Genomic DNA, 27,447 nt, shown 5'->3' on the forward strand with positions numbered 1-27,447 from the left:
TATTTGGAACACTTCATGTCCAACTCAAATGTCACACGCAGCATAATGTGTACTCCCATTTAGATATGTACACAAGCGATGTATCAAGATTCAAAAATCGAGTCAATCAACCAAGAATGTACGGAACTAACAGACATGTAAACACTTATAGAGTATATGGATCAATAATATCAACTAACATACATAAGCCAGGCCGCTGTACTTTTTTTGGCTACAACAGCATCCTTTTTTTAGCCAGCATCTTGGCCCTTTCCGATGCGTGCCACTTATGGTCCATCTATACTACTATTGCTGAATGCACATTCAGCCCGATTGGCATATTTGTAGGTCTGGCACAGCAATCCAAACGAAATGTCTCTGAGTCTTATCAATTAATACAGACTTGTGCTCAAATAAAATTACAAACAAAAAAACTATTATTACATGATCTCTAAAACAAATGGTTTGATTGATTACATGAACAGACAACACAAAGGTTATTCAACTATGGAAAGAACATTTCACCTATGATTTACCAAGTAGGAATTTAATTTCCTTTTTTCCTTCAGGACCTTAACAATCTGGTCAGTCTCAGCTTGCTTCGTTTTGATATCCACCAAATATTTAATGGTTGTCTTGAGTACTGCTTGTGATTGTGATGTTTGCTTCCTCAACATGTCAACTTCATCTCTAAGTGCAGAAGCAAAATCTCTTTCTACCACTAGTTTAGCCTCTAGAGCATCAGCAGTTGGTAATTCATAATGCACGATTGGGCCGGTGCCACTGCTGTGGGATGATGCAACGTCCATGGGGACCTCGCTCTTTGATCTTGGGCTAACCTGTTTTGCCATTAAAGTTCCGATTGGATTCAGAAAAGTTGAAGTTAGCAAAACATCTCAACTGGGAGTTATAACAGCAAACCAGTTAAACAAACAAGGAATTAAAGAGTTTCAATTGGATGCTGAAAAGTAGTTATTAACATCATTGTAACCCGCTGTTGCAGCAGCAAAGCAGTTAAACAAACAAGTAGATATTTAAGTTAAGGCAAACAGGTAATTCTTAATAGTAAGTATCAAACACATAGATAGGCGCAGTCTACAATATGATTAACAGGCTGTGCCATTATGTAATCAGTAGCAAACTAAATTAAGCCAAGCAACATAATTGAACAATTTTGCAATAAGTGGCTAATTAAATTTCCGAGAAGCAGGTAACTGAACTTACGCTAGTTCTTTGTACAGGCACACTGCAACTTCTTTTTTGCTTACAAGGTTGTACGAAGGAGTCCATGGCATCAATTGCTTGGATACGCAGTCCCAATACTTCTTTCTTCCCACACAGCATGGGTAAGTCGAATGGTTAATATGGTAAGATGGTGCATCCTTGATATGTTATATGAGGACATGTAGTCAGACTAGTTGTAGCCAAACACATCACACTGACTTTTACTGTATATTTCATGCGATTACTTTTGGCATATCGAGATCTAAGCAATCTACAATAGGATGAAAAGACTGGCACCCTTCACATTATTGGCGAACTCAGTTCATAGAAACAAGCAATTCAACCATTCTGTGGGTAAATCAAAAGCGCCACTGGAATATTTTCACTATCCAATCATACACGCAAAAAGGGGCGACACCATAGGGGCTGGTATGGGCGGCCGCCTCAGGTGGATGGAAAGTGTGCACCTAGTTTGAGTCGTCCAGGTTGGCCCATGCTAGTTTTGTTCGGCCCAACGCATGAGCAGGCAATGTAAAAAATGAAGAAAAATGTTTCAATTTGGATGGGCAAATAACATAAGTGCAAGGCAGGCCCTATAGCAGGCTCGCGGCCCAAACGAGCGCCTCCCATATCGATCGACAACAGGAAAAATCCCAATTCATTTGCTCCAGCCTCCAGTCTGGTTCGCTCCTAACCTAGCCGCCGCTGGATAGACCGACACAGCATTTCCTCGCACCCTCGTTGGAGGGCGGTCGCCGGGCTTCAAGCGAATGGAAGGACAAGAAGATGAAGATCCAACCCTGGGTGTAGCCTGCGTGGGAGGCAGCGGCGACAGCACGAGAATGGCATCGAGCTTTCGCAAACGAACAGTCGCAGCTTGCAATAGTAGCATGCGCAACGAGCAGGTACATCACATCCCTGATTATATCTAATTCAACTCTTCAATTTCTGGCCAATAGTTAAACCTGATGGTGTTGTAAAACTACTTGTATGTAGGGAATCTATCAGAAAATGAAACCAATTTCTACTTATTTTAACTCCCCCAATCAATACTGAACTGACTGAATCTGATGTATCTAATCAAGTTTCCGGTGCAAACATACAAGCTAATGTTGTTCTTGAGCCTGAAGTGTCTAATGAACAGACTGCTAATGAAGGATTTGATGCAAACATTTTACATGCTCCTGGTGATGAACATATAGTGTCTAATGAGGGATCTAATGCAAGCATTTTGCAAGCTCATTAAAGGATTTAGTGTCTAATGATGATCTACTATGTTGAGAGAGACAGAGATTTGCAGGCATTGATGACAAGCAAATTATAGTGCATTTTCATAGCTTGAGGAAAGGTCGAGGCCATCTACCAGAAAGTCCCCGTATCATGACAACATATCATAAATACTTTTCTAATCTGTTATTTGAAACTATTGGCATACTTGTGTAGCATAGATATATTGATATGCAGTTTGCGCACTGGTTATACATGCAATTACACTTCGATATTTTCAGCCAGAGAACGAATAATTCAAGCAGGTGCATACCATGTTTGTAGTCCTTGTACACCATGTTGCATTTTGTGTTTTTTGGTGCTTGCATCATTTAGTGTTTATAATCTGAACTACTTTGGATCATTAGCTGGTTTTCAAAGTGCATGTAGCTTCACATTTCTCAAGTTATGTTGATTTCCGGAGTGCAAGTGCCTTCGTATTTTTTAAGTTAAATGTTCGCCCCTGGTAACTTGAATTCGTGGATCAGACACTGCACACAAATCATACACGAATGCTAGTACGAATTAAATGAAATGCAGGGACTTACGCTAGCTCGTTGTACAGGCTCACTGCAGCTCTGCTTGCGCTTGGGATGTTCCATGTACAAGTCCATATTACCACTTGCTTGGATGTGCAGGCCTTGTGCTCCTTGCATCCCCCTCTGCATTTTTGACACGGTGAATGGTTGATCAAATAAGAGGAATCGACCTTGATGTTGTACCGGAGGACAAATACTTACAAGGTTATACGGGTGTGCAGGATGTGTACCAGATCCCGTAGCGCCGTCATGCTTTGCTAAAATATGGATTTGCTTGTTTCAGATGATATCTCTAGAAGAAATAAGAGTTAAGGTCAGAGTTGCATAGGCGAGTAAGCTAAGAGAGCAGTGGAAAGGATATCCAAACATCGTCGGAACAGTGCACAAGGGAGTGATGTGTGGATACCTAGTTCGGGCCGGCGTTTGGGCATGCTCGCCTAGCTAGAGTGCGGGTCACTTCAAAGCCATTGAGGGTGATGCGCTGGCGTTGGCTGGCCGTGCACGGATGCAGATCTTGAGTGGCAGCGGAGCGCTACAATGTGGTGGACGAGACCGTTGGTGAAGCCCCAACGGCCTTGGGGGGTGGAGGTGCGACGATGTGCTCGGTGAAGTAGCCCCGGTGAGCTGGGAGACGGCGTCGGTGAAGCGCACCTGATGCGGTGGAACTCGGTGTCTATGAGGCACGTCAGTTGCGGCGGCCGACGTTCTCGGTGGACCACCCGATGCGGTGGATGAGGGCGTAGATGAGGTAGCTCCGGTGCAGTGGTGAAGCGCGACCGTCGTCTTCGTCGTCGTCGTCCGGCACAGAGGTGGGGAATGGTGGGGAAAGAGACGAGACGAGGGGCGATTCGAGGGTTGGCGGCGAATTAGGGATTTGAGCAATCTGGGCGCAGAAGGGGACGATGGAGAAGAGAGATTTTGTAGCTCTGGAATTGGGGCCGCCAGATATTTCAATCCGAAACATGGAAGTGCGAACATATATTGTTGTCGTCCTTTTTTTGGGGGGTGGCTGGGTGCTACGCGTCCGTCCGACACATGCGACCACCCCGACAGGACTATGCTGCGGTGCCTTAAGGCACCTGCCTTTGTGTCCATGACATATGGGCCCAACAGGTGGCTGGCCCACATGTCAGTGACCCAAAGGGAGTTGCCTTTAAGGCACTGAAGCAGCGTCCACCCTGACACGACCCTGGTTTGCCTGGTGTGCCTACATTTGAGAATGCAAACGAATCTTCTTTCATTTGCAAACGAATCTGTATGTATTACCATGCCCGTGTTTTCCTTGCAATAATTAGTCATTCGAAACGAGATACTCCATCAGTTCACTTTTGTAAGTCGTTTCAGACAACTTAAAAATGAACTGTTTTGCACATTGCCTGAAATGTCTTCAAGGTCTTATAAAAGTGAAAAGAGGGAGTACTATAAATTAATTAATGAGGAGTTATTTGAAAAAAAATCGAAACAGTACCCACGCTAACGTGGATTAGAGCGTGTGTCACATAATTAGTTATTTGAATTAGAGTGTGTGTCACGTAGTTAGTTATTTGAATTAGAGTGTGTGTCACATAGCGATCTCCAATTCTAACGTGGATTTCACATTTCACTGTATCCACGCTACTTTTTTAATACAAATTCATATGTATATGATGAACACCATGGTAGTGAGAAAACTTTTGGATGGATTCAAACATATGACCTACAAAATAGCACAACAAACTGAGTCAATGTCAACTTTTCGAAACTTAGTATGGCACGAATTCGAAATAATTACCCGTATGCCTGGTCCTCGGTTCAAATCTTACAATGTACACCGGATTGAAACATCGATATTAAGTCTCGTACTATGTACATTCAAATGTTGTTTTTAGCCCCCCCCCCCCCCGCACAAACCCTACATACTTCCTGTATCGTTCAATCTTCCTCTCCTAACCACCTTAGGAAGCTATCAGTTTCCAGCACACGTTCATTCTTTCTCTCCATGTTTCGATCTCTTAGTCTCTCAACTACACAACCCCTTTTTCCACTCTGTTACCAAATGTATTTACCTCACACACCCGCCATTGCACCCCATGCCGAGCTCTCTCTCTCTCTCTCTCCCCCTCTCCCTCTCACCCTCTCGCACTAAATACATGCATTACCTATCTAGCCCCCCAACCTCTCGTGCATGCCCACGCACACATGTTGTATATCTAGGTCACTCCCTCGAGACTGTCTCACTCTTTCTTCCACACGGCAGGCCACACTCGCTCATCTCGCTCTCTTTATCTGAGTCTCGTTTAACCTCGTTTTCTTTCACACACAAATGATATATATCCCTGTTCGGGCCTCGATCGACATACTCTATACTCTCTCATGCAGATTGTCTATCTAGGTCAGTCCATCCAAGCCGCCACCACTCTTTCGACCTCATGGTGGGCCACGCTCACTCAATTTCTCTCTCTCTCTCTCCGTATGTCTCGATTGACCTTTCTCTTTCTTGGAAAAAAAATGATATATCACCATGTTTAGCCCAATTCGACCTATTCACATTGTATACTCTCTCACGCACATCGTCTATCTAGGTCACTCTCTCCAACCCGTCTCACTCTTTCGATCGCACGATGACCCTATGTGATCGGTTGACCTTGCTTCCTCTCACGCACAAAATATATCTACACGTCTGTGACTGGATCATCTCTCAAGCTCTATCTTACAGCCCTCACCCTTGCCAAAAAGCTCAATCGAACAATATCTCTCCAGAGCATATATATTTGTTCAATGAATGTCGGACCACACTCACTTTGTCTCTCTATCTATATGTCTCTCGATTGACCTCGCTTTCTCACACCGTATCTTCCACGCGTTGAAGCTACTACCTCTCCATCCCTCACAAAGCCGGAGCTATTTACATTGCGAGGGGCACTCCAACCTTGGATTAATTTGTGTAGGCATTTATTCCGGTCGGTTTAGATTATATTTTCGTAGCATTCGGCCCACAACTACTCCAATCACCGTAGCAGGTAATTAAGCTACGGGGAGCACCTAATATGAGCACCGGGGAGCCGTTGGATCGAAGATGCAGTGGCACACACGAGGCCTGAATGTTTTATTTGCAAAAAAACCTTTGGAGAGTTAGGAAATTGTGTATAATTACAAAGACTACTCCCAAGCCATTGGATCTCACTTCCAACAGTGTAAAAACTCATATCACCATAGTATCTAAGTTGCGGGGTGGATGTGGTATTCTATGCCACTATCATTTTTGTTCGTAAACTTGCAAAAAACGTGTAACTCGTGCCGTTACTTGTCTAACCGCGCAAAGTGTTTGTTCAAAAAAAAACCATCCTACACTGAAATATCGGAACAACACACGAGGGTCCCACTTGTCATTAATCAAATTTGGACCTAAAACTAACAAATCTGAAAGACGAGATTCGAACTGGCAACCTGGACTACAAAGCGTAAGTCGATAGCCTGAAAAAACGAACGGTTGTTGGCTTTGTCCCATAACTTGATTTTATACACTACTTGCATTGAGTAGAGTAGAGGGAGTGCCTCGTCAACATGTGCATGACCGTTATCTCACTTGCTGGTGGGTCCCAGGTCTACGATCTCAATCTCTCTTCTCTCCATCGTCTAACCTTTGCACGGGCTCACACAAAGAGCGGCGCTAGCTTGCCGTGGTGTTATTACAACTAAAAAAAACTTGGAAAATAGAAGAATCGCCTAGAACAAGAGACGTTGTGGCTGGTCGAGACGGAGCTAACCACATCTATCCTTCGTGCCACGTTTGCATGATGAAGCTGTGTGGCTAGTGGGGTGTTTTCAACCGAATGGCTGGGTCCCGAGGTCAAACCATAGGTACTCTACTACGTCTGATACAGTATATTTTTACACGCACATTTTTCCTCCGTGCCGAGACGTGGCACACCCAACCGCGCGGTTTCAGGGTCCTCCCGGGTGGTGCACGCATATATTCTTCTTGATGTGGGACGCCCTACCGCGCGTTTTCTAGGTCCTCCTCGGTCGTAGCGCCGAAGCAAGTAAATGAGTCGTCAAATCATGAAAGACAACCTTTCCCGCCGAGTACATCAGTGAAGCACGGTGGCTAGCTAGTTGGGCTAGTTCGACCGATTAGCTAGGCCGCCGCCACATTTGTTTTTTCACCCCTTTTTTTATCTACTTGACGGCAGGTAAATTTAAATATCCACCACGGCGTTGCTCTGGTGTTTGGGTGCGGCAGGATTTTTAATTTTTTGATTGACGGGAGCAGGCGCAGCAGGATTTTTAATTTTTTTGATTGACGGGAGCAGGCGCGACAGCAATTAGTCACGATGACTCTGCCTGTACCTACTGCTCCCTGATGTGAGAAGTCGTCGACTGGTGTTTTACCGTGGTGAAAACCAAAAGATTCCCAGCTCCCTCCGCCTTCCCGTAGATTGCATTGCCTTTCAGCCGTTTTGCCCCCTTTGCTTCCTATGCCCATTGCTTCTACCTGGTGCCATGGCGGCGCAGCAGATCACGGAGTCCGAGGTGAGGCTCCTGACACAGGAGCTCCATGCCAAGGATGCAGAGCTCAGGGCCAAGGACGTGGAGCTCCGTGAGCTCAAGGAGGAGAGGAGTGCCATGCTCCTCCGTTATGTGCGGGAGTTCATGGAGCTTCAAAAGCGGAAGGCATCCACCACAAAGATGCTCGAGGCGTCGGCGGCATTGCTGCAGAAAGCGGGAGATATGATAGGCCGCCAGGGGAGCCGGCTAGAGCGCGAGCGGGCTGATCGTGACGAGGTCCAGGATCGCCTCAGCCACTTGGTGAACCAAGTTGCCACGCACGTGTTGCGGCTGCGCGATGCCTACCGTCGTGCCAGCGCGACGATGCCGGCTGTCGGGCTAAACCCTCTGCATGGGCATGTCCATGTCTTGGTGCAACATGACCGTTGGATCAAACTCAGACGGTGCAGATCAGTCACTGTAGCACAAAGCGTGTGGGTGTGTTTGGTTGCATTCTCATCTCAATATAGTTGTTTCCTCTTCGTGTATTTTTGTCAACCTACTAGTGTGGACTCATGCACCCTTCATGCACTCTGCCAAACACCTAAAAGTGGGTCGAGAAGGAAACTTTTGCTCCCATCCTGTGCACCCTTCATACACCCTGCCTAACACTATTCGTGCTTCATGTGGTTCATGTTTTGTGGAGTACTGTAGCACCGTACTCTCCGTGCGCTGTGGACCTAGTTCTGTTAACATTGATCTCACCGTCCATTCTCGACCGGACAGTCGAAAAAGCGGTACTATGTTACATATAGGAGTACTTGACATGCGCACAACATCATTTGTTATCGTCATATCTTACTACACTAGCAACCAGATTGTGTAGTACTGACGTATGAACCACTGCACATGCCTAGTAGTAGGAGCACTGTGTATGTTCAAGTGGCTACCATGTTTCGCACTCCTCCGTCATAAGAGTGGAAACGCTTGCTGTAATCATTTTTTTCTTCTGAAAAACAGTGGACACGCTCTACGGTGCGGATCCTCCTCCAGCCATGCACTAAATTACTCACTTTCGCCGACGTGTGGGACAGCCAGCATCGGGGTCCACCAGCCATGCACTAAATTACTCCGTAGTAGAGTGACGGTAGACTACCCCGATCGAAGCGCCGCAGTAATGCCCAATGAGCTGTCAAATCACAAAACCCCCTCCTTTCCAGCAGTAAGTTGGACGTACGAAGCAACCATCATTTCACTCTCGCTTCTGCCTCATCTTTTTCCTCATTTCTTCAAGAAAACCCCGACTAGCTTCTGCCATTGTTCTTCTCTCCCAAAGAAGGAAAGGTGAGTGCATCAATGGTGTTGATTCTGGCCAAGGCCCAGTCTTGCAACCCCGAGACTGATCCTATAACTCCCTCTCTTTTCTTCTTTTGGGTTTGTGATTATGGTTTCTTTTCTTTTATTTCTATTTGACAGTTTCTTGATGGACACTGGAGCACCGGCCGAAGTGATGTCTATGGCTCCGGCCAAAACCGTCGAGGCTCATGGTACGAAGAAGAGCAAGCACCCCGCCAAGACTACCGCAGACAAGCTCAAAGCCATCGCCCTGTCCAAGCCCCCCTCTCCGGGATCCCTCATTAAGCAAGTACAGGTAATATCTCTTCTTGACGATCTTTTTCTCGATCTTGATCGTGTTTTTTCATCTAACACGCAGTACTAGTACTAGTAGTACAACTTTCTGGGTGATCTTGCATGTGATTTTTGTGTGCCAAATGACGGTTCTAAATTCCTCTTTTGACCAAAACATGCGAGAGGTTGACACTGATTTCTTATAGATTACTTTCAACTACTCCCTGTGTCCCAAATTTCTTGTCTTAGATTTGTCTAGATACAGATGTATCTAATACTAAAATGTGACTTGATACATCCGTATCTAGACAAATCTAAGACAAGAATTTTGGGACGGAGGGAGTACTTTATGAACATCAATGCTACCTTTTAAGAGGGTATATTTGCCTCAGTAACTTGTGTTATGGATATTGCATGTAATCCCTCTGCTCTCATGCCTTTGAAGACATGTTCTAGTGTCTTTGTTCACTCATTTCTGTGCGTATATGTAGTCATATATGGAGTATAATATCAAAAGTCATCTTATATTTCTGAACGGAGGTAGTAATAAAATATGGTTTCTGTTTGAATTAGAAACCAGGTCCGCGGTGGAGATGAAGTTCTCAAAGTTATGCCGTGTGAACTGGAAGACCTGATGATGAGTTCTACTGCTGAACTATCCAGCTACTGTGTCCTTGTCGCCATGTGGCCTGAACTAGTGTTTTCCTGTAGCATTGTTGTCAGGCATGTTCTCGAGGCTGTACTTGACCACAACAATTTCCTGGCTGTGCCTTCGATTACGAAGGGTGTGGTTCTTGTAAAGCTTCCCAACAAATCTGATGCGGCCTGTCTTCATCATCGTATTTATGAGTGGAAAGACCACTCTGTTAGGTTCTCCAAGGTTGACAAGATGGTGATGGTGCATGTAGACATCTCACACGAAGTCCATGGCCTAGTCAGTTATGCGGGGTTCATCCCGTAGGTCGGTGGCAAAAAATAGTCTGCAGAGTTTAGTTAGTGCAACATTGCTTGTCTCTAGTAAGTACTATTGTTCAGTACTTGATTTGTGTTTGTGAACCCTGTATTGTTTATTAGTACTGCCGCTTTTGGTGTGTGGTCAGTCCTGAGAACGGTCTATGTTAATGTTTGTCCACTCAATTCAGTCTGTATATTTTGAAGTATCCATATCATATTTTTTGTGAGGACGGTCTATCAATTATGGTTACACTCCAATATCTGTATGCATTGCAGGGTTTATCGCACCCACCAGGATTTCCAGCCCCATGGATGTTCGGTCCATATGATTTGTCATGACCTTTGGACTGTCCTGCTTGTGGGAGTAGGCGGGGCCCCTGCATGCCACGCGTAGTTGAATGATCAATCTTCTATTTAGTACTTCAACATAGTGATTTCCTGGTAAGGATTCACTCGTGTCACATCAAGTAAATCTTATTGATTTACTGTCTAAATCTTATTGATTTAATGTCATGTTTTCTTTCTTTTCCTGCAATTTTACGATGCAGGTTTTGCCATGTGACATTCATCACAGAATAAACCGTTTGGTTTGCTCTACGATGGCTATTTTTGCAGGTTTCACTTCTTATGTTGTGTCAGTAATGAAGGCACTGTCCATCACTTATATTACTGGAAAAAATTGGATCAGTCTGTTGTCTGAGTACAAGCTGAATCCCTATGATGAACTGCAGTTTGGTTTAAAACAAATGCCACAATTAGTCCTTCTCGCGTTTAAAAGAAATGAAGAAAAAGACTGGATCACGGTCACGGATCCTAGTCAAGTTAGAAAGCTGATCATAGCAGACCAGACACGATCGCCGCTGTCTCGCACAAATCGAGCATCGACAGTTGCTCTAGCACTGACAGCGGCAGCAGCTCAGTCTGATCCAGCTGAGGATTGGGCAGCGACCGCGTCAGCGGATCAGTCTGATCTACCGGAGTATCGGGCATCGACACCGGCACCTGCTCCGACACCGGCACCAGCTCTACAAGGAGCACCATCTCCGGCAGCAGCAGCGGCTTCGGCACCTGCACCAACACTTGCGCTTGCATCTGCTCCGGCCCGTGCAGTTGCACCGGCAACAGACTGGGCTGTAGTTCGCACTTCATATACCAAAGTCCTTACAAAAACTGACATGTCCACCTTCTTGGTAAGCATTGACCGCCCAAGTGCTTCGTTCTTTTTTCTTTCCATGTTGTTTCACATGATTCACTGTGTTGATCTAACTGTTTGGGTATGTCTTCTTGTTTGCAAACAGAGAATTCCTAGAGCAACGAGGGAGTCGTTCAACAATCCGGGCGACCGCGACCAAGTTTCTCTTACCATGCGCAGCCTTGGTGTGAATGAACCTGCTCAATATATCGTAAGTACAAAGGATGGTCGCATGATGATTGATGCTAAAGGATGGTCAAGGTTCAAATCTAAATCATATCTTGCGATAGGGGATGATGTCAAAATCGAACTTTCTCGGCAAGGAGAGCTGGTCCAAATCAACTTTGAAATTCTTCAGTAGCAGCACGCAACTGCCTAACTGATCTATCCTCCGAGAGATTTTGATGTAATAATCTGGCATGGTGAAACAAGTGTCCTGTGTGTATAAGTAGTACGATAGTATTATTTATCACATGGTATATCGTTGATAGAATTGCAACTCTGATTGCTGGTTAGGAACTGTCGTTCGATTTCATTCCAACAGCTGCCATGCTTTATTCAATTTCGTGTATTCGCCTTGCGACAGCATCTAAAACCAGCACCGTACCGATCGCTTGCAATGTGAAAAGCGCTGAGGTAGAACACATGGGCCCCCAAACATGCAGGGTCGGCCTGCGGCCCAAAGTCCAGAACCTGGTTTCGAGAAGCACAAGCTCAGTGCAGAAGTGGCGTCCTCCTCCTGCTGTGGGTTGGGCGAAGATGAATGTTGATGCTGCGTTATCTCGTAATGGTGAAAGGGGAGCCCTGGCAGTTGTGAGCCGGGATCATACATGCTTCTTCCTTGGAGCATCGGCACTGGTGTGCGGAAGTATTACTGATCCAGAGATCCTAGAGGCAATGGCATGTTGCGAGGGGCTATCTCTGGCTCTTGACTTAAACGTGTAACAAGTTCAGATTAGCACCGATTGTTCAGCAACAGTCAAGCATATCGGAGAGGCATACTTGTGGCCCAGTAAAGTTATTATGGACGAGATCAAGATGAAGAAGAATATGTTCCAAACCATGGAGATCATACATGAAAAACGCGAGTGTAATGTTGAAGCGCATGTGCTCGCAAAAGCTACTACTCCTTTTCCCTGTGGACGCCATCTTTGGCTCACAGGAACCCCCGAAATTATTTGTATACCTATGACTGTTAATCTTCAATAAAGCAGCTTTTATCCCTCAAAAAAACATCTGAGTATTATATTCTCAGCTGAACCCCCATAATGCTCGTGCGTTGCAGAGGGAGTATTTTTCTCGGCAAGGTGAGCCTGTGATATACAAGATTTGTATATTTGTTTATAGAGGGAGTATCTCTCTGTCAAAAAATATATTTATGTGTAACTAGTTACTCATGTCTTTCTACTTCCTTTCGCTGATATGTGGGGCAACCGGCAATGGGGTCCACGTGCCATATGCACAAATTAGAGTGCACAACTTCACGGTAGACACACCCCGGTCGTAGCACCACAGTAATGCCCAATGAGCCGTCAAATCACAACCTCCCCCTTTCCAGCTTTAGCAGTAAGCTGGACGGACGAAGCCGCAATATTTCACTGGGCCTGAATCCCTTTCTCTCTTGTCTGCTTGTTTAGAGAAAACCCCCTCTCGGCGATTGCATAGGGTTTTCTCATGGAGAACCAGGTACGAATTCTTCATCCATCCCCGATAAACCCAAGTCCCTTGGTCGCAGGTAATCCTAGGATGGCAGCCGCCACCGTAGATGCATTTTTCTTCCTATTGAATCTAGTGTGTTTCATTTGTAGTGCCCAAAGTGTGAGTGCCCTACAGGTTTCTGCGCCCTCGGCGAGACGCCACACTTGTTCCTTCTCATCCTAACACAACATTTTGAAACGCGCACAGTATGTTCCTAGAATCCTCTTTTCTATCCGGGAGGGTGGGGTTTTTTTGAACATGCTGTGTTCTCATATTATTTTTCCTGCGTGTATTATTTGCTCTGCCAGAACACATGTACTCAAGATGCTCGGCCTTGCCATAACTGAATACACTAGTTTAATGGTCACAGTGAAGACAATAAGTTCCGAGTTGGGTTCATGAACCAAGAAGATCGCTGCTTTTTTATGGCCGAACTTGGATAAACTTTCTCAAGTGTTACGGACTGAAAGTTGGCGCACGAATGTTGATGGGAATAGCAGAACCTGGTCTCATCTTCACTGTGATCTTCCACCCCGACGTCGTTCCAATTGTTCATCCATGTTAGTTTTGTATCTGGTTCTTGCTTGTTGCCTCGATTACTTCTTAATCCACCTATTCTGTCTAACTAATCACAATTTAACTTTAGAAGTAGCAGCGAATCTCTCACGAATATGCTACTTCTAACTAATATTTTCTTATAATTGGTGGCACATGTAGGTTTTTTCAGAGTAAAGCAGTCTGCTCGTTTGTTACTCTGTAATAACTCGGCTGTTACTAATGGCACTGAAGTTGACTGGATCGACATCCACAAGTTCCTACACTTTATTGATCGTCTTGAGGTCCTTGTGGGGTGTTTCAATGGTGGAAGGCCACGTGGGATATGTGTGCCACTGCTGCACTCGTTGAACAAGTCCAACTGTGTCGAGAAACTTATGGTACGAGCTGTTTTTTGTTATGTATGTTATTCATAAACTATTGCTTATACACAATTTTACAGGTGTGATCTTCTTGAAACAGGAACTGCCAAGTTCTATTGTTCCTATACAGATGCCTGACCATGGTCGGGTCAGACTTGCGCTTGGTCACAACATGATGTTTATGTCGACCTACTCAATTCCGCTTGGAGGTGAAAAGATACTTATTCATGGGTGGTCTCAAATAATGAAGGCTCGTCCATCTTGGAGAATAGGACAGAAGATTATGTTCATGCTTTTCCATGGCTCTAAAGCGAATATCCTGTTTATTGACCACATTGCAAGATGAAGCCGCTTTCAGAAGGTTGTGGATGCGCGGGGTGGCGCCTGGGCCTTGTCCTTGGGCTTGGCGGCCTCACCCTTGGTTAACTGTAGGCGAAGTAGCACTGTTCGAGGCGTGCTTTGTACGGTTGAACCTGTATAAGTACTCATACTGCTTTCAGCTTTGGTTGTTAAGTGCCCCTGCTGGTTTCAGTTAAGGTTGTTAAGTACTACAGTCTGTCGTGTTTCTTCAGTCCTGTCTTCCTCCAGCCGCCAAAACCAAACCAGCACCGGCGGGGCCACCTGCTTCCGCCTCCCACGGCTGGCTACGCCTCAGTGCACGCATCGCCGCCCCACCGTCTCCTAAATTGTTAACGTCGACGTCCTCCGCACGCTTTGGTGCGCTCGCCACGGCGCCGTCCTCTCGCGTTGTCAACATGGTCAACAAACAACAGGAATCGGCAGAAGTACGTGGAGAGGATGACTGTAGGGGCCCACCACGTCAGCGTATGGAAAAATAGAATGCTTCCTCCTAGTGTTTTCCTGACATCTGGGACCCACGACATTGGGAGCGTATATAGTCAATAGACAAGAGAACAACACAAGATCGGCTGACACCTGGGACGTAGCTACTCAAGCAGTATTTTTTTTTGTTTGGTATTGTTGAGACAGAGCAGGGTTTGAACTGGGGTGTGGCCCGTCTAGCCCAGGCTTATATTTTATGTTCACCATGTGACCAGCCCAGCTATTTTTTCTTTGTGAAAATGAGCCTAGTTTATTTTTTCTGAAGAATACCCAATCCAGGCCTACTTATTTTTCTACGCCCTGATGGGCTGCAACTCTTTCAAGACGCCTGCAAATCTTGAAAGTAATATGAAATGGGTTGTAAATATAAAAACAGATGACAAGTTGGCAATTACTTTATAATTTCTGAATTTTATTACATATTCAGATTCCTATTTCACTGGGCATTAACATAATTTAAATATATCTTCAAAGTACTTTAAATCTGGCTGGACATTTCGGTATTAAAAATAGTTTGGAACCCACAAAAATATGCAAAATTGGCCCTGGCCAACCAAAAAAACGACTGCAATAAATTGCATAAGAAGTTGCCATGAGCTATATATAAATTATTAAAAAAAGAGGGAGTGGTCTGACTTGTGGGCCTGTTTAGTTGACGCGTATGCAAGATTTTTTTAGTTATTATATACGTCAACAAACCATTCTAGCAGACGTAACCGTTGGATGTCAATCCAACGGCCGTCGTGTTTCTTCAATCTCTAATCTTCTTGCTCCAACTGCCAAAGCAGCGCCGGCGGGACCGCCTACTCCCGCCTCCCGTGGCCGGCTGTGCTGCCGCGCAGGCCTCAACGCCCCCCTACTACTCCCACCGCTGTCCAGGGCATCCCTCTACTCACCCACACCCCCTGTTATTCTGCGGCGACGGCAGCCTCACACCGCAGCCGAACCGGTGAACGCTCGTACTCCTCTCCGCGTGGGTATCCACTGCCACGTCTTCCCCGGCTCCGCGCCGTCCCCTTCCTATGCCTCGCCGTCGTCCACCACTGTGGTGCTCTCGGCGCGGCGTGGTCAATGTGGTCAACGACCGACTTCCATCGGAACAGTACTGTACGTGGAGAGGCTGATAGCTGGGTCCACGGCAGCCGCAAGGAAGTGCCTCCTTATTATGCGCAAAATAATTATTCCTCCACCTGATAGCGGGGACCCACCAGACGGGTCACCAGTATTTTGCGAAAAAATCGTTTCCCCCTGACTGCTGGGACCCACGGGACGGGCCACCGTATTTTGCGAAAAAAACGTTCCCCCCGCTGTCAGCTCGGACGCACCGGAAGTGTCTCCTTATTACGCACAAAAAAAATGAATACTCCCCCGCCTAGCTGGGACCCACCTTGGTGGGAGGCTGACTTGTGGGCCTACTAAGTTGACGGGGATGAAGGGCTTTGTCAACTTAGTCAATATGAACGATTCTAGCTCCAGTGACCATACGATGTCCATCCAACGGCCGTAGTGCTTCTTCAACCTCTGGTCTTCTTACTCCAGCCGCCCAAAGCAGCGCCGGTCGTGCCGCATGCTCCTGCCTCCCGTGGCTGGCTGTGCTGCCGCGGAGGCCTCACCGCCTCCTACTATTCCCACCACTGGCCAGGCCCAGCGGCGACGGTAGCCTCACACCGCAGCCGAACAAGTGAACCCTAGTACTCCTCTCCGCGCGGGCTTCCACTGCCGTGTCTTCCCCGGCTCCGCGTCGTCCGCTTCCTAGGCCTCGCCATCGTCCACTGCCGTGGTGCTCTCGGCGCGGCGTGGTCAATGTGGTCAACGACCGACTTCCATCGGAAGAGTACTGTGCGTGGAGACGCTGACAGCTGGGTCCACGGACGCAACAAGGAAGTGCCTCCTTATTACACGCAAAATAATTATTCCTCCACCTGACAGCGGGGACCCACCGGACGGGGCACCGTATTTCCTGAAAAAAAACGTTTGCCCCTGACTGCTGGGACCCACCAACTACATCTTCGCACGCAAGGAAGTGCCTGACAGTCGGGACCCACCTGGTCGAAGCGTACGTAGCATTGTCATTCTGGTCGCGAACATGTACGCACATATATAATGCTCGACGTAGAGGCGCGCACGTGTCGTAGTAGAGGCGCGCACGTAGCATGTACACGTACGTACAACGGCTAGGGTGCAAGAAAGAAAATACGGCCACGTATGTGTACATACGGGCGGGGTCTCGAACGCCTACTCGCGCATACGTACGACCAGGGCTCGTGTACATGGCTGGGTCAGAATGGAGAAACAGCGTCGTCGTCGTGTTCATGGGGAGGCAACGGAATGCGTCGTGTTCATGGGGAGGCAACGGAATGCGTCGTGTTCATCGGGAGAGCTTGGACGGAACAGGCGATGGAAACGAGGCCTGGTGTACCGCAGGACGGAGGAAACGACCTTGTGTTCGACCAGCCACGTTCGAAACGGGATCCTGTTGATCGGGAGGGGTCTGGCGTACCGCAAAACGGAGGAAATGGACCTCCTACGGTGGAAACGGGGGTCCTGTTGATCGGGAGGGGTGTGGCGTACCGCAAAACGGAGGAAACAGACTTATGTTGGAGCGCTACGGTCGAAATGGGGGTCCTGTTCATCAGGAGGGGTGTGGCGTACCGCAAAACGGGACTCCACGGGATACTGTTCATCTCCACCGTCGACCCCCTCCATCCTCCACGAGCTACTGTTCATCCACCGTCGACCTCCTCCAGCCTCCACCTGCGACTGTTCATCCACGGGCTCCTGTTCATCCAGCCTCCACCGCGCGCTACTCCATCGGCTACTGTTCAATCACACCTCCACCGTCTACTGTTCATCTAGCCCTCCACACCATGGGGTCCTGTTCAACCACCCCTCCACGGGCACCCCTCCACCGTCTACTATTCATCCAGCCCTCCACACCACGGGGTCCTGTTCAACCACCCCTCCACCATCTACTGTTCATCCAGCCCTCCACACCAGGGGGTCCTGTTCATCCACCCCTCCACGGGCACCCCTCCACCGTCTACTGTTCATCCAGCCCTCCACCACACCACGGGGTCCTGTTCATCCACAGGTAACGCCACCGCTCACTGTTCATCCAAACCCCCCCCCCCCCGCAACACTCACTGTTCATCCCATCGATCGGCTTCAGTTAGCAGCAGTAGCGAAGGAATCGCTCGATCGGGTTCAGTTAACAGCCATCGATCGATCGCTCGGGTTCAGTAACGCGTAGCCTGCGGTGCAATCGCTCGGGTTCAGTTAGAGCCCAACGCCTCACTCGGGTTCAGTTAGAGCCAACGCCTCGCACACACGCGCGTACGTGTACGAGAGAAACGCGCATCGCTCGGCCCCCGACCTCCCACTGTAACAAGGAACTCCCCAAATTTTCCTCCCCCTCGCTTCTACCACGGTTTTTTCCATCATGGACGGCCCAAAGAATGTCATGCAGCTGCGTCTCCGGCCTGCCAAGGACGAAAAGCCCATTTTCTGTCATGAATTTTTGTCATAGAAGTAGGAGCCCACCACATCTATGATGATACCAGGTTTTGTCACAATTATCGTCATAGAAGTGTCATATGTATGACAGAAAAAAAATTCGTTTGGCCCAAAATGTCACGGATGTGTCTTTTTTTGTAGTGGATGTGTTACTGAAGTTCCTTCCCTTTGAGGGGAAGCACGTCTCCGTTGGAGCGGTGTGGAGGCACAATGCTCCCCAAGAAGCCACTAGGGCCACCGTATTCTCCTCACGCCCTCACACAATGCGAGATGCCGTGATTCCACTATTGGTGCCCTTGGAGGTGGCGACCGAACCTTTACAAACAAGGTTGGGGCAATCTCCACAACTCAATTGGAGGCTCCCAACGACACCACGAAGCTTCACCACAATGGACTATGGCTCTGCGGTGACCTCAACCGTCTAGGATGCTCAAACACCCAAGAGTAACAAGATCCGCAAGGGATTAGTGGGGGGAATCAAATTTCTCTTGGTGGAAGTGTGGATTGAGGCCTTCTCAACCACTCCCGAGCAAATCAACAAGTTTGATTGTCTAGGGAGTGAGATCGGGCGAAAATGGAGCTTAGAGCAACAATGGAGCTTAGGGTTGGAAGAGATAAGCCAACGGGGAAGAAGGGGACCCCTTTTATAGTGTGGGGTAAAGATCCAACTGTTATCCACCTACCAGCCCGCGGCCAGCGGTACTACCGCTCCAGGCCAGCGGTACTACCGCAGGGCCACACGGTACTTCCGCTTGCTGCCAAGAGGTACTACCGCAAGGTCACGCGGTACAACCATGCATGCCCGCGGTACTGCCGCAGCACCAGCAACATCTAGGGTAGACCTGTAGCACAAGTGCTGAGGGCGGTACTTCCGCGAGCATGGTACTACAGCGCCCCCTTGCGGTACTACTGCAAGGCAGGAATCCCCTAGCCAGGGAATAAGGAAACATCCGTGCCTACTTCCGCTGAAAAACGGAAGAAGCAAAAACCCGACATAGTACTACGACAGAGGGGCGGTACTACTGCCTGACAACTAAGCACGGTACTACCGCAGAAGGGTTGCGGTACTACCGTGGTAGGCGTGGATGTAAAAAATTACATCTGCCCCTACTACCGCGAGGGAGCGGTACTAGCCTGGTGGGCCACGGTAGTGCATCTCCATGGAAGCGGTACTACCGTGGGCACCTGCGGTACTACCGCGCTGTAGCACGATACTACCGCTGGTGCCTACGGTACTACCGCTCACCTGGGAGCAGTACTACCGCGAGCCAACACAGCAGCCAGAAACAAGGTGACGAGATAACAACGGAGGATGCTCCAAGGTGCAGGGGAAAGGAGGGGACTAGAAAGAGACGTGTACGTGATGATTCCACCCAAACCTTTCCGACGCGGACCCCCTCTTAATAGTACGGCTTTCCTACGACTCAAATCCACCAAAAAGAAACGTAGAAAAGACGTCGTCTTCAACAGTCTTTGAGGGGCACCAAACCGTCTAGTGCCTAGCGATGAAACGTCTGGGAAACTCAAGGCACACGATTAGTCCGCAAACGCATTGTCATCAATCACCAAAACACCTTAGGTATAAATATGTTGGAAATATGCCCTAGAGGCAATAATAAATTAGTTATTAGTATATTTCCTTGTTCATGGTAATCGTTTATTATCCATGCTAGAATTGTATTGATAGGAAACTCAGATACATGTGTGGATACATAGACAACACCATGTCCCTAGTAAGCCTCTAGTTGACTAGCTCGTTGATCAATAGATGGTTACGGTTTCCTGACCATGGACATTGGATGTCGTTGATAACGGGATCACATCATTAGGAGAATGATGTGATGGACAAGACCCAATCCTAAGCATAGCACTAGATCGTGTAGTTCGTATGCTAAAGCTTTTCTAATGTCAAGTATCATTTCCTTAGACCATGAGATTGTGCAACTCCCGGATACTGTAGGAATGCTTTGGGTGTGCCAAACGTCACAACGTAACTGGGTGGCTATAAAGGTACACTACAGGTATCTCCGAAAGTGTCTGTTGGGTTGGCATGAATCGAGAATGGGATTTGTCACTCCGTGTGACGGAGAGGTATCTCTGGGCCCACTCGGTAGGACATCATCATAATGTGCACAATGTGATCAAGGAGTTGATCACGGGATGATGTGTTATGGAACGAGTAAAGAGACTTGCCGGTAACGAGATTGAACAAGGTATCGAGATACCGACGATCGAATCTCGGGCAAGTATTGTACCGCTAGACAAAGGGAATTATATACGGGATTGATTAAGTCCTTGACATCGTGGTTCATCCGATGAGATCATCGTGGAACATGTGGGAGCCAACATGGGTATCCAGATCCCGCTGTTGGTTATTGACCGGAGAGTCATCTCGGTCATGTCTGCATGTCTCCCGAACCCGTTGGGTCTACACACTTAAGGTTCGGTGACGCTAGGGTTATAGAGATATTAGTATGCGGTAACCCGAAATTTTTTGGAGTCCCGGATGAGATCCCGGACGTCACGAGGAATTCCGGAATGGTCCGGAGGTAAAGAATTATATATAGGAAGTGCTATTTCGGCCATCGGGACAAGTTTTGGGGTCACCGGTATTGTACCGGGACCACCGGAAGGGTCCCGGGGGTCCACCGGGTGGGGCCACCTGCCCCGGGGGGCCACATGGGCTGTAGGGGGTGTGCCTTGGCCTATATGGGCCAAGGGCACCAGCCCCAAGAGGCCCATGCGCCAAGAGAAGAGGAAAAGGGAGAGTCCTAAAGGGGGAAGGCACCTCCGAGGTGCCTTGGGGAGGATGGACTCCTCCCCCCCTTGGCCGCACCCTTCCTTGGAGGAAGGGGCAAGGCTGCGCCCTCCCCGTCTCCCTTGGCCCTATATATAGTGGGGGGAAGGTAGGGCAACCATACCTAAGGCCTGGCGCCTCCCTCTCCCTCCCGTGACACATCTCCCTCCTCCCGCAGCGCTTAGCGAAGCCCTGTTGGAATCCCGCTACTTCCACCACCACGCCGTTGTGCTGCTGGATCTCCATTAACCTCTCCTTCCCCCTTGCTGGATCAAGAAGGAGGAGACGTCGCTGCTCCGTACGTGTGTTGAACGCGGAGGTGCCGTCCGTTCGGCGCTAGGATCATCGGTGATTTGGATCACGACGAGTACGACTCCATCAACCCCGTTCTCTTGAACGCTTCCGCGCGCGATCTACAAGGGTATGTAGATCCACTCCTCCCTCGTTGCTAGATGACTCCATAGATAGATCTTGGTGACACGTAGGAAAATTTTGAATTTATGCTACGTTCCCCAACAGTGGCATCATGAGCTAGTTCTATGCGTAGTTTCTATGCACGAGTAGAACACAAAGTAGTTGTGGGCGTTGATTTTGTTCAATATGCTTACCGTTACTAGTCCAATCTTGATTCGGTGGCATTGTGGGATGAAGCGGCCCGGACCGACCTTACACGTACTCTTACGTGAGACTGGTTCCACCGACTGACATGCACTAGTTGCATAAGGTGGCTAGCGGGTGTCTGTCTCTCCCACTTTAGTCGGATCGGATTCGATGAAAAGGGTCCTTATGAAGGGTAAATAGCAATTGGCATATCACGTTGTGGTTCTTGCGTAGGTAAGAAACGTTCTTGCTAGAAACCCATAGCAGCCACGTAAAACATGCAAACAACAATTAGAGGACGTCTAACTTGTTTTTGCAGGGTATGCTATGTGATGTGATATGGCCAAAAGGATGTGATGAATGATATATGTGATGTATGAGATTGATCATGTTCTTGTAATAGGAATCACGACTTGCATGTCGATGAGTATGACAACCGGCAGGAGCCATAGGAGTTGTCTTAATTTATTTATGACCTGCGTGTCAAAATAAACGTCATGTAATTACTTTACTTTATTGCTAACCGTTAGCTGTAGTAGTAGAAGTAATAGATGACGTGACAATTTCAAGAAGACACGATGATGGAGATCATGATGATGGAGATCATGGTGTCATGCCGGTGACGATGATGATCATGGAGCCCCAAGATGGAGATCAAAGGAGCTATATGATATTGGCCATATCATGTCACTGTTTGATTGCATGTGATGTTTATCATGTTTATACATCTTGTTTACTTAGAACGACAGTAGTAAATAAGATGATCCCTCATAATAATTTCAAGAAAGTGTTCCCCCTAACTGTGCACCGTTGCGACAGTTCGTTGTTTCAATGCACCACGTGATGATCGGGTGTTTGATTCAAACGTTCACATACAACGGGTGTAAGACAGATTTACACATGCAAACACTTAGGTTGACTTGACGAGCCTAGCATGTGTATAGACATGGCCTCGGAACACAGAAGACCAAAAGGTCGAGCATGAGTCGTATAGAAGATACGATCAACATGAAGATGTTCACCGACGTTGACTAGTCCATCTCACGTGATGATCGGACACGGCCTAGTTGACTCGGATCATGTAATCACTTAGATGACTAGAGGGATGTCTATCTGAGTGGGAGTTCACAAGATGAACTTAATTATCCTGAACATAGTCAAAAGGTCTTCGCAAATTATGTCGTAGCTCGCGCTTCAGTTCTACTGTTTAGATATGTTCCTAGAGAAAATTTAGTTGAAAGTTGATAGTAGCAATTATGCGGACTAGGTCCATAAACCGAGGATTGTCCTCATTGCTTCATAGAAGGCTTATGTCCTTAATGCACCGCTCAGTGTGCTGAACCTCGAACGTTGTCTGTGGATGTTGCGAACATCTGACATACATATTTTGATAACTACGTGATAGTTCAGTTAAACGGTTTAGAGTTGAGGCACCGAAGACGGTTTTTGAAACGTTGCGAAACATATGAGATGTTTCGAGGGCTGAAATTGGGATTTCAGGCTCGTGCCCACGTCAAGAGTTATAAGACCTCCGACGATTTTCTTAGCCTACAAACTAAGGAGAAAAGCTCAATTGTTGAGCTTGTTCTCAGATTGTCTGAGTACAACAATCGCTTGAATCAAGTGGGAGTTGATCTTCCAAATGAGAAAGTGATGTTTCTCCGAAGTCATTACCACCAAGCTACTTGAGCTTCGTGATGAACTATAATATATCAGGGACATATATGATGATCCTTGAGATATTCGCGATGTTTGACACCACAAAAGTAGAGATCAAGAAGGAGCATCAATTGTTGATGGTTGACCACTAGTTTCAAGAAGGGCAAGTGCAAAAAGGGATGCTTCATGAAACAGCAAATCAGCTGCTGCTCTAGTGAAGAAACCCAAGGTTGAACCCAAACTAGAGACTAAGTGCTTCTGTAATAAGGGGAACAGCCACTGGAGCAGAATTACCCTAGATACTTGGTAGATTAGAAGGCTGGCAAGGTCGATAGAAGTATATTGGATATACATTGTGTTGATGTGTACTTTACTAGTACTCCTAGTAGCACCAGGGTATTAGATACCGGTTCGGTTGCTAAGTGTTAGTAATTCGAAACAAAAGGCTACGGAATAAACGGAGACTAGCTAAAGGTGAGCTGACGATATGTGTTGGAAGTGTTTCCAGGGTTGATATGATCAAGCATCGCACGCTCCCTCTACCATCGAGATTGGTATTAAAACCTAAATAATTGTTATTTGGTGTTTGCGTTGAGCATAGACATGATTGGATTATGTCTTGCCCAATACGGTTATTCATTTAAGGAGAATAACGGTTACTCTGTTTATTTGAATAATATCTTCAATGGTCTTGCACCTAAAATGAATGGTTCATTGAATCTCGATCGTAGTGATACACATGTTCATGCCAAAAGATATAAGATAGTAATGATAGTACCACCTACTTGTGGCACTGCCACTTAAGTCATATCGGTATAAAACGCATGAAGAAGCTCCATGTTGATGGATCTTTGGGCTCACTCGTTTTTGAAAAGTTTGAGACATGCGAACCATGTCTATTGGTGTATATGCATGAAGAAACTCCATGCAAATGGACCGTTTGAACTCACTTGATCTTGAATCACTTGAGACATGCAAATCATACCACATGGGCAAGATGACTAAAATCCTCGGTTTCAGTAAAATGGAACTAGAAAGCAACTTGTTGGAAGAAATACATTTTGATGTGTGCAGTCCAATGAGTGCTGAGGCGTGTAGTGGATATCGTTATGTTCTTACTTCACAGATGATTTGAGTAGATGTTGAGTACATTTACTTGATAAATCACGAGTCTGAATTATTGAAAGGTTCAAGTAATTTCAGGGTGAAGTTGAAAGATCGTCGTGACAAGAGGATAAAATATCTATGATATGATCATAGAGATGAATATCTGAATTACGAGTTTGGCACAGAATTAAGACATTGTGGAAATTGTTTCACAAATAATACAGCCTGGAACACCATAGTGTGATGGTGTGTCCGAACATCATAACTGCACCCTATTGGATATGATGCATACCATGATGTCTCTTATCGAATTACCACGATAGTTTATGGGTTAGGCATTAGAGACAACCACATTCACTTTAAATAGGGCACCACGTAATTCGATGAGATGACACCGTATGAACTATGGTTTAGAGGAACCTAAGCTGTCATTTCTTAAAAGTTTGGGGCTGCGACGCTTATGTGAAAAAAGTTTCAGGCTGATAAGCTCGAACCCAAAGCGGATAAATGCATCTTCATAGGACACCCAAAACAGTTGGGTATACCTCCTGTCTCTAATTCGAAAGCAATAAGGGATTGTTTCTAGAATCGGGTCCTTTCTCGAGGAAAAGTTTCTCTCGAGAGAATTGAGTGGGAGGATGGTGGAGACTTGATGAGGTTATTGAACCATCTCTTCAACTGGCGTGTGGCAGGGCACAGGGAGTTGTTCCTGTGGCACCTACACCAATTGAAGTGGAAGCTTATGATAGTGATCATGAAACTTCAGATCAAGTCACTATCAAACCTCGTGGGATGACAAGGATGCATACTACTTCAGAGTGGTACGTAATCCTGTCTTGGAAGTCATGTTGCTAGACAACAATGAACCTACGAGCCATGGAGAAGCGATGGTGGGCCCGGATTCCGATAAATGGCTCGAGGCCATAAAATCCGAGAGAGGATCCATGTATGAAAACAAAGTGTAGACTTTGGAAGAACTACTTGATGGTCGTAAGGCTGTTAGGTACATATGGATTTTAAAAGGAAGACGGACAATGATGGTAAGTATCACCATTAAGAAAGCTCGACTTGTCGTTAAGATGTTTTCCGACAAGTTCAAAGAGTTCACTATGATGAGACTTTCTCACTCGTAGCGATGCTAAGAGTCTGTTGGAATTATATTAGCGATTACTGCATTATTTGTGAAATCTTGCAGATAGGATGCCAAAAACCATTGTTTCCTCGACGTTTTTTTTTGAGGAAAGGTTGTATGTGATACAAACCGGAAGGTTTTGTCAATCCTGAAAGATGCTAATAAGTATGCAAAGATCCAGCAATCCTTCTAGGGACTGGAGTAAGCATCTCGGAGTTGGAATGTATGCTTTGATGAGATGATCAAAGATTTTGGGTGTATACAAAGTTTATGAGAAACTTGCATTTCCAAAGAAGTGAGTGGGAGCATTATAGAATTTCTGATGAGTATATGTTGTTGACATATTAAGGATCAGAAATGATGTAGAATTTCTGGAAAGCATATAGGGTTATTTGGAAAGTGTTTTTCAATGGAAAACCTGGATTAGGCTGCTTGAGTATTGAGCATTAGGATCTATGAGGATAGATCAAAACGCTTAATAGTACTTTCAAATGAGCACATACCTTGACATGATCTTGAAGGTGTTCAAGATGGATCAGTCAAAGAAGGAGTTCTTGCCTGAGTTGTAAGGTATGAAGTTAAGACTTAAAGCTCGACCACGGCAGAATAGAGAGAAAGGACGAAGGTCGTCCCCTATGCTTAAGACATAGGCTCTACAGTATGCTATGTTGTGTACCGCACCTGAAATGTGCCTTGCCATGAGTCAGTCAAGGGGTACAAGAGTGATCCAAGAATGGATCACAGGACAGCAGTCAAAGTTATCCTTAGTAACTAGTGGACTAAGTAATTTTCTCGATTATGGAGGTGGTAAAAGAGTTCGTCGTAAAGGGTTACGTCGATGCAAGCTTAACACCTATCCGGATAGCTCTGAGTAGAGATACCGGATACGTATAATGGAGCAACAATTTAGAATAGCTCCAAGTAGAACATTTATTTGGAATAGCTCCAAATAGAACATGGTAGCTGCATCTAGGAGATGACATAGAGATTCGTAAAGCACACACGGATCTGAAAGGTTCAGACCCGTTGACTATAACCTCTCTCACAAGCATAACATGATCAAACCCAGAACTCATCAAGTGTTAATCACATGGTAAATGTGAACTAGATTATTGACTCTAGTAAACTCTTTGGGTGTTAGTCACATGGGGATGTGACCTTGAGTGTTAATCACATGGCGATGTGAACTAGATTATTGACTCTAGTGCAAGTGGGAGACTGTTGGAAATATGCCCTAGAGGCAATAATAAATTAGTTATTATTATATTTCCTTGTTCATGATAATCGTTTATTATCCATGCTAGAATTGTATTGATAGGAAACTCAGATACATGTGTGGATACATAGACAACACCATGTCCCTAGTAAGCCTCTAGTTGACTAGCTCGTTGATCAATAGATGGTTACGGTTTCCTGACCATGGACATTGGATGTCGTTGATAACGGGATCACATCATTAGGAGAATGATGTGATGGACAAGACCCAATCCTAAGCATAGCACTAGATCGTGTAGTTCGTATGCTAAAGCTTTTCTAATGTCAAGTATCATTTCCTTAGACCATGAGATTGTGCAACTCCCGGATACCGTAGGAATGCTTTGGGTGTGCCAAACGTCACAACGTAACTGGGTGGCTATAAAGGTACACTACAGGTATCTCCGAAAGTGTCTGTTGGGTTGGCACGAATCGAGAATGGGATTTGTCACTCCGTGTGACGGAGAGGTATCTCTGGGCCCACTCGGTAGGACATCATCATAATGTGCACAATGTGATCAAGGAGTTGATCACGGGATGATGTGTTACGGAACGAGTAAAGAGACTTGCCGGTAACGAGATTGAACAAGGTATCGGGATACCGACGATCGAATCTCGGGCAAGTATCGTACCGCTAGACAAAGGGAATTATATACGGGATTGATTAAGTCCTTGAC

This window comes from Triticum urartu, chromosome 7A (genome assembly GCF_056163025.1).
Source record: "Triticum urartu cultivar PI428250 chromosome 7A, HENAU_Tu73, whole genome shotgun sequence".
Taxonomy (NCBI): Eukaryota; Viridiplantae; Streptophyta; class Magnoliopsida; order Poales; family Poaceae; genus Triticum; species Triticum urartu.